Genomic DNA, 8,471 nt, shown 5'->3' with positions numbered 1-8,471 from the left:
AAAAAAAAACAGAGAAAAAAGAGATAAATGATTTAAAATTTTCCAGACTTCTTCAGTCAAAATATTCTTTGTGGAGATATCTGATAATTCCATATATAAATAAAAATGTAGCACTTCTTACACTAGTGAGAGGGAGGCAGAAAAAGACAACTATGGCAAACAAACATCCAATTCTCCCTGGCACTCTCCTTTTAACTACCTTGTGCAGTAATTCTCTCTCATACAAGTGCCACACAGCTGTTCTTGTACAGTAATGTAAAAGGTGAGAAAATAAATGGTGCTTTATCTTTTTTTAAGAATCATTGACCTTGCCTTAAGGAGGAGGTCTCCCAGTTTAAGCTTGAAGGTTTTGAATTTATGTGTTTAAATCATGCAGAAAAGGAAGAAAGAATTAAACATAATTCATGCACAAGTATTATTTGTCACACTCATTTATGTGTTCTCTTTATTCTTCTATCTGAAACAAAAAAAAAAGTTAGTCACTGCACCCTTCTTGACCTTCAGAGGAAGAGTTAAAATAAAGTGTGAATGCTTCCTTACCTGATTATTCTTGCTGTGTCTAGGATATTAATTTGGAATGGTATCAAAAAGTTTTTGACATTTCAGAGACTGCTTGAAAAAGGTTTTAATGACAGAGGAAGAAACAAGTGGCACAGATCAGCTTTTATTTTCAGATCTTATCTGGATAAAGTATAAAAAACCCACTAGAAATGAACTGAGTGTTTTCTTTCCTGTTAGATACTGTTAGGCTGGAAAAAAAGAAGGATCAGATGTTAGAGATAATTTCAATGTAACTGGGTGAATTTGAATTGTGTGGGCTTTTTAAAGTAACAGTCCAGAAAATTCTGTCTCCTTCTACAGCAATGTCTTTAAATAGGAGCAGCATTACAGTCCCTCTGACATTAAAGGAAAAAAATGCTTGTTAGTGTCAGTACCTGTGATCCACCAGCTTTCATTCACCCCAGCAGATTAGTCCTGATTTGTGCCAAAGCATGGGAAAAGCATTGCTCTATTTCATTTTACTAATGCTCCCCATTAAGGGTTTTCATCACACTGTATCATACAGGCCATGTTCACATATGTAAACTGTGGCAGACAAATACAGTGAGTAGACTCCATCTCAAGCCTGTTCCTTTGCAACGGCCATATTTCCCTTTACAGTTAAAAAAGTGATCTGAAAGTACAAGTAATCTTTAATACAAGGGAGGGGGGGGGGGAATATTTTTAAAAAGTACAAAAAAGGTATGAAAGAAAAACACACTGTCCTAACTCCTAAAAGAAGGGGTGATGCAGTTAACAATAGATGCTCCCAAAAGACCTCTGAGAGAGCCTTTAGGTTTCAAAAAGACTATTGTCAAAATTTACTGCAACATTTCGTCTACCTTTCAGCAGCAATTGTTCAGTATATTGAAGGTATGAATAAACTGATGCTATTTTTAGGCTAATGTCTGTTTTTTTTCTTTTCTGCAGTTATATGCTCTCATAGTTAACATTTCATTAAGTCTCATTTCCAAAAAGACAACAGTTTAAGATTCATATGTAATCCTGTAAAATTAGAGATGATTTTGGGTACCACTGCTAGGTCATATAATGATAAAATGCTAGGGATGCAAGAGTATTTTTTTTTTTTTTAACTCATAAGGACTAAACATATTTTATAGTTTACATCTGAGATTCATTCTCCTGAATGACTTTAGTACAGGAGATATCTATCAGATATTTTAATGGTTTTAAGCACTACGTGAAGTACTACTGCAGTGCACAGGCATGATTTATTACATGATGCTTGGCATCAGGATGCAGAATTTGGAACAAAGAAATGACATATGAATCATTAAACTGAAACATAAATAGGTTCAAAGAAGCCTTTGAACTTCTTAACTTCTAAAGGTTCATGGTGTGCTTCAGAATATCATCAATCTAATTTCAACAAAGGTCAAAAAAATGCAGAGTCCCAGCCAAGGTTTGGATCTGATAGATTTGTGTCCTCTTGTTCTGAGAGAAATTGATTTAGTAGAATGCTAGAACCTGAACTGGCCCTTACAATCACTACAGAAATGTGTTATTTCAACTTGTTTTCTCAATAACAGCTTTGAATCTTCTGCTAGAACACCCAGATTAGCTGAAAATGTCCTGAGTATGATCTAAATTTACAGTAAACACCTGCTCCCTGGTGGCAGAAGATACATGAAAACTCAGTATCACTACTTCTCAAGGTTAATTTCATATGTTTGCTAAGTTTAGAAGAGGGTGTTTAGTACAATTTTTACTTTTCTTCAGCAAAAATGACAAATATTTCATTCACATTACAGAGCCTATCAAACACTTTTGCTGAACTAGTGGGTCCAAAGTGGAAGGAAGACATGCAGTTCTGCTCTTCCTAAGTCAGAAACATTGGAGGAAGGTCTTTTTTGCATTCAGGTTGAGCATTCAGCATAAGGAAGTCAGATAGAGAGAGTCAGCATGGATTGGAGAGTCATATCTTGACCGGAAAGCTCAAGATGGTTCTCTTAGAAGGAAACATCACACTCTGTTCTCTCCTGTCCCAGTTTCTTCACAGGATAAAATGTTCTGTTGCATTTTTTCAATGAAGAATAAGCAACGGTCACTGTCACATCTGCAAGTGTCTATAGGCTGAAAAAAATCCAGTTTTATAGATGATTTTGCATCAATTCGTAATTCCAACCTTTTCCTCTTTTTGTGAAGAGTTTTTATGTAACAGCTAAATTGAAAATCTCTGCACCTAAAACTCCCATTTGGTCTTGATTTAGAGACCCATTTTTACATCCAAGGCTTGTAAAACTGTTGTCTTTCTTTCTGTGTTTCGTTCTTTTGGGACAGGTAATAGACAGTGCATTTCAAACTATTTCCTTTCCTCTCCTGTTCAAAATTTCTTCTCTCGGGAAGGACTCTAATTTAATCTGCACTGAGATGGGGAAAAAATATCAGGAAGATTAAAGGAAAGTAATTAACAAGTTTTCTCCCCTCCCTAAATATTCACTTATGATCAAATTGTTTGATTGCAATTGTACCTTCTAAGAATGGAAAAAAAAAAAAAGGGACAAAAAGGGGAAGGGGAAGGGGAAGGGGAAGGGGAAGGGGAAAAGTTCTACACCTCATAGGCAAGCTGTAGCCTCCTGAAAGTATTTGGACTGAAAGCAATGCCAGATATGTTACAATTCAAAAATACAGGAAGGATATGGCTTTTTTAATTTAAAAATGGAAATGAATAACAAAGTAACCTTTCTTTTCTCTCCCTTCCCTACTTGAGAACTTGCAATGTGAGTTCCTGATGAAGACTTTTGGGCACCCTCTAATCTAATAGAAACATGTAACATGAAGCCACTAAATACATTCTTTTGCCCCTGATACATGTCATGGAATTAAAGTAAATAGATTTAAAACTCTAGCATTGCAGATTATGGAATTAGAAAGCCATTAGTAGCCATATGGAGTATTAGAGTTCTGGGGCCCAGAAATCCATTATGGAGAAATTTCTTGAATAGATAAAAATATATTGATTGCATCCTTTTATTATTCAATAAAGTATTTTGGTTTGAGTCCTCTTGGCTTTTGTTTTATCTCTTTGCACAGCAGAACCAATAATAGAAAACTTTCTAAATTTCTTTTGTCTTTAAGGAATGAGAGAGGAAAAGGGAGCTTTTTATGACAGTGATTTTGTGTGACTGACATAATAGTTACATTTTTGACAAAGCGATAATTATAATATTGAGGATTCCCTTTCAGCTACTAATCATTTGTCTCTGCTTCCTGAAAATTCCCAGCCTTTTCCAGTCTTTCAGGGAATGTAATATAGTGCCAGATTGTACCATTTTGCTAAAAGAAGAGTGGAAGGGCAAGCAAAATTCTGATCTAGTGTCAAGTAATCTTTCTTTGATGAAAAGATTAGATATGTCTGAACATATGTCAGTCAGGGGCCAAACTTTTTTGTGTGAGGACAAAAAAAAAAAAGAAAAACAAGAATTATAGTTTCTTAAGTCAACAGTCCCTTGCAGGACCAAGTATATGTCAGTACATCTGACAGTGATGAGAAAAATTGAAGGAATAATCCTCTGAAAAAAACCAGTTCAAAAAGCAACTTAGTTTACATCAGATGTTAACAATTGAAACAACTAGTTTAAGCTCTTGCTGATGTCATAGGGAAAATATTCAGGCCACAGAGTGTTGTGCATACATACTACTGGAAATCGGTGGTCTGCCTTCCCCCCAGCAAGAACACAAAAATGAATCAGGCATTGTAAATAGTAGCAAAATGAGATGCAGCTGGTTTCTCAGGAGACAGAAAAATGGTGGGAAAGACACATCCCAGTTGCAATCACAACAATTTTTTTCTAATACAACTAAACATTAGTCAGGAGCAGAAGTACAGGAACACTGTCTCCTTTTGCTGTACAGTGGCTATAAATTATCAGAATTTTACAGTGCAGCTTTAATATGGTGAAGAACTGATGAGACTGCTTGAGAAAAACATGAGCTGGGCCTCTTTCTTATCTTGTACCAGCATCAAGCAAGGCCTAATATCTGAGTGCCTAAGCGCCTGGACTGAAGGAGAGGCCTCATGCACTGGTTGTTGCTTCAGTGGAGCACACAAAGCACCATGCCTCTGCAGCAGCCAGCAGCCACACTCCCCTCACCATGAAACACAACCCTTGTTCTACGTCTGGATCCTTAAGGAGTTAAGGGTGCCTGCAAAGACCACCAGCCCTGACTGCTGCCTAAGTACTCTGTAGGAGGATCAAAGTGTTGATTTTACCACTTTTGGCAACAATAAATTCTGACCAGAAGTTAGTGAGACAATCTTTAAGCCACATTAACATATCCACTTACACAGTCCTTGGGATGCAAATGAAGGAAAACTGTCCTGCATGTGTCACTAGCGTCACCAAATCCTACCTGCACCATATGACTGTGCCATCTCCTTGAGACAGCTCAAAATTTCCAGTATAGAAGGAAGGCTTCTGGGCAGAAAGACCCAGATAGGAAAACAGTTCTGCCAGTTCCAACTGGACTGTAAGGGAGTTTATTTTCCAAAAGTTCCTACATGCACTACAAGCAAAATCAGATCCCAGTTTCTGACAACTAACAGTCATACCACCCAACACACACAACATTATCTTAACTGTAGCCTGCTCTGCGGCCACCGGAGCTGGACAAATGCCGGCTAGCCCCTCCCAGTGTGTGGCCAGAGGAGACCATGAGGTCTGCCACTCCCAGGTTCTTCTTGAAAACCCTCGGGTAGTGGTGCCATCTGTGGCACGGGTGGCGCAGGCAAGAGCGTGGCTACGAAGTCCCGAGATAAAGGAAGGAGAGAGTGGACACTCATGTGGTATCCCAAGGCACTTCACTCTCCCAAGCTGGACCAGTGTGATGCCAGGAAAGGCCAGCTTGCGGAGGCACTGATAAAGGGGATGGGCGCGACGGGAGGAGACACAAGGGAACCAATGAACGAAGCCCAGGGGAGGAGCGAGGGACACAGCTGAACCAATAAGAATGGCACGGGGGAGGGAAAAGGCTCTGGAGGCAAATCATACATCAAGTAAGGGATGATTGACACGGAAGGGTCTCCAAATAAAGGGCGGGGGGGGTGGTTACAATGATAGATGAGGGAAGTGGGCATCACCAGGAGGGAGGAAATAAACTTATAAGGGCATAAAGGGAAGGATCAAGGGATCAGTCACCTTGAGGGACAAGTCATTGGAGGGAAAACAAGGGGTAAGCAACTTAGGGAGAAACTACTGGGAGGGGATTACATGGGGGAAACAGAAGACCAAACCACATTTTTAACTTACACAAGGGATAGCCAACTTTACAACTGAACTCATATAAACATTTTAAAACACACGACACCACACTTAACCATCTGTTGAGAAAGATTAAAGAACAGTTGTTGTAGTGTGTTTTAAGTTTTTCAGTTTACTCCCCCATTTTATGTAATGTACCCTCTTTTGTTCTTTGTAAATGGTTCCTCTCTCCCCAGTTTTTCCCGCCACTGCCTCCTTGTCAGTTAAGTTGCCTAGTTACCGTGCTATTTTTAGTTGCTAATGTTACAGTTTGTATGACCGCTCCTCCCTCATCCCACCTTATAAGTAGATGTTTTTCTCCTCCCTGGGCACAGTCAATCATCCCCCACTCCTCCCAGGTTTCGAGAACCTTCTCCTCTCTGGGGGTTGTGATTGGCTGTGGTCCCGGGGCCCCTCCTTTACTTTGTATTCATTGGTTTCTAGTGTATGTCAGTTACGTTCAGTACCTCCCTTTGAGTTTCCCCATTGGATAGCTGGGCTCCCCTCCTCTCTCCTCCCCTTCCCTATAAAACCTTGTCGCTCCCCCTGTTCGGGGCCATTTTGCTGGTTGGTGCCCTTCCTTGTTGGTGCCTCCGGATCACCCAATAAACCGACTGTTCACCCCCAGCAAGTGGTCACCTCCTTATTCGTCTCACGTGCGCAACTCCGAGCTCTTCCTCCAGCCCAGCCTGAGGCCAAGACGCCGAAGGGAGCTGGCTTCCTATGCGCAGGGGCGTTGGCCTTCTCACCCCTCGAGCTAGCCGGATTTAGGGCCGCGTCCGCCCTTGCGCAGTGTGGCGCCCAACGTGGGGCCTGAAGTGGACAACTGACCACCTGGACAGCTGACCACCGGACCCTTCGGAATTGGACATTTCGTTCCTTTGGACGCCGCACTACCCCAGGTAGTAGCAGGCCCTGTTTTAGGGGCAGCGCTCCCTGGGGATCGGGATCGGGACCCCTCGCACCCAGTGAGGACGACCCCGGAGACGAAGACCCCCACCTGATTTTTCTTTTGCTGTAACAGTGAAGAAGACTCCCCATAAAAAGGGTGTAGGGGAGAGAGGCAAAGAAAATTATAGCATAAGCAAGACAGAGAAAAAAATTAAAGGAGAAAGAATATCTTGCAGAATCTCATTTAAAACATGGAGATAATACAATAAAGAGAAGTGGATTTTTGTATTTCAGGTCAAATTATGGTGGTTTAGAGACAAGTTCAACTCATGCCTATAAAGGAGGGCAGTGAGTGTGAAATCACTTCTATTTCAAGAGTAGATATTACCAATTCTTCTTTATCTAAACAGGTGCGAAGGTGTTGTTTCCTGAAATGGGACAATTTTTTAGCTCATTCTCATTAAGGCTGGAAAAAAGACAAGGTGAGTAAGATACTTTGCTTCTGAAAATTCTGCAAGATCAATCTCCATTTCATATATTGAAACCCGAGGATTCCTGCAGTTTAAATGACTGTTGGGTGTTGGGTTTTTTCCTTTTGTTCCTTTTTATTTAGGAGATCTTTTCTCATAAATTGCCAGGTAACACTAACAACCGGGTACTTAAGAAAGGCAAAAGAAGTAGCCAAGCTCAGAGGAAGACGGTATCTATTTGCACTTCGTGTGTCTGGGAGTTTCTCTCCGTGGACCAGAGATACTGTGGGAACTGGGGAGGTAAAGGACGGGCTGGGGCAGCTCTTGCCTGTCTCCCCTCTCTCTGTTTCTCTCTTTCTCTGTCTCTCTCTTTTCTTAGCTTTGGAGGAGGACGGTCGGAGCTGCTGCTTGGGGAAGGGAATTCGCTGCTGCTGCCAGACCCCAGCCCAGAGCTGCTGCTTCTCCTGCCATGGGGTGAGCCTCTGCTAGTGAGAGCAGCCACTGGACTGGGAGCTCATTAACACCAACCTCACTACAGAGGGACCTGCCCCGTCTGCTCCTGCCTGGGATCCTGAGCTCGGCTCTCCCTGCCCTGCTGCGAGCCGGGCTGCCCACGCAGCTTTTTCAGCACGGCTCCGAGCTTTCACTGCACTGTAGCCCCCCACCCCTGAATGCCGAAACACCCCTGCAATCCCAGCCTGGTGCTCCCGAGAGTCCCGCCGGGCCCCGGGATCGGTGCCACGGGGTTTGTGGAGCGAGTCCTCTGCCCCCATCCCGGCCCGTCTGGGCCGAGCCGCCATCGCCACAGCGCCCCCTGCAGGCGCGGGGGAGGCACCGCCCCCGCCCGCCCTCGGGAGCAGCAGCGCCCCTGCCGGCCGAGCCCGGAACTGCAGCAGAGGGAAAGCGCCGCGGCCGAGCAGGCCGGGCCCGAGCTCGGGTTCTGTGTGGGGTCAGTGCCGGGGCTGGTGATGTTTGTGTGCTTTATTGCACACACTGGTCATGAACTGCTGTTCCTATTGTTGTATCTTTGCCTGAGAGCCCCTTGGGTTCAAAATTATAATAATTCGGGGGGAGGGGGGGGCGGTTTACATTTTCCGTTCCATGGGAGGCTCCTCCTTCCTTAGCAGTCTTTCAAACCAGGACAATGAGTCATTACCAAACAGCTCTGGACTTTCGTATAAGCAGTATACTAATATTTTACTGAGTTGAATATTTTATTTAATTCAAGTCATAATCCAGAGCTTACAAATAGAAAGGATGCTTCTCTGTTGGTCTCAGTGGGTAAATTTTGGGAAGCGTGCGAGGATGA

At 42.8% G+C, this 8,471-nt stretch overlaps 1 long non-coding RNA gene across 2 annotated transcripts; it reads left to right on the top strand.

Moving 5' to 3' along the window:
- The first annotated feature begins 5,595 nt into the window (after positions 1-5,595).
- Positions 5,596-8,188, top strand: LOC135460062 (uncharacterized). 2 transcript variants are annotated; one of them, XR_010443153.1, is made up of 4 exons: positions 5,596-5,733; positions 7,103-7,174; positions 7,331-7,392; positions 7,542-8,188. It is a non-coding gene; the product is annotated as an uncharacterized LOC135460062 (long non-coding RNA). The 2 variants fall into 2 exon arrangements; XR_010443154.1 differs by having other exon boundaries at positions 7,331-7,462.
- The last annotated feature ends 283 nt before the right edge of the window (positions 8,189-8,471 follow it).

The sequence above is a fragment of the Zonotrichia leucophrys genome, chromosome Z (genome assembly GCF_028769735.1).
Source record: "Zonotrichia leucophrys gambelii isolate GWCS_2022_RI chromosome Z, RI_Zleu_2.0, whole genome shotgun sequence".
In the NCBI taxonomy this organism is placed as follows: domain Eukaryota; kingdom Metazoa; phylum Chordata; class Aves; order Passeriformes; family Passerellidae; genus Zonotrichia; species Zonotrichia leucophrys.
Note: the sequence above shows the minus strand (reverse complement) of the source record. Positions and strands in the feature narration are given on the sequence as shown.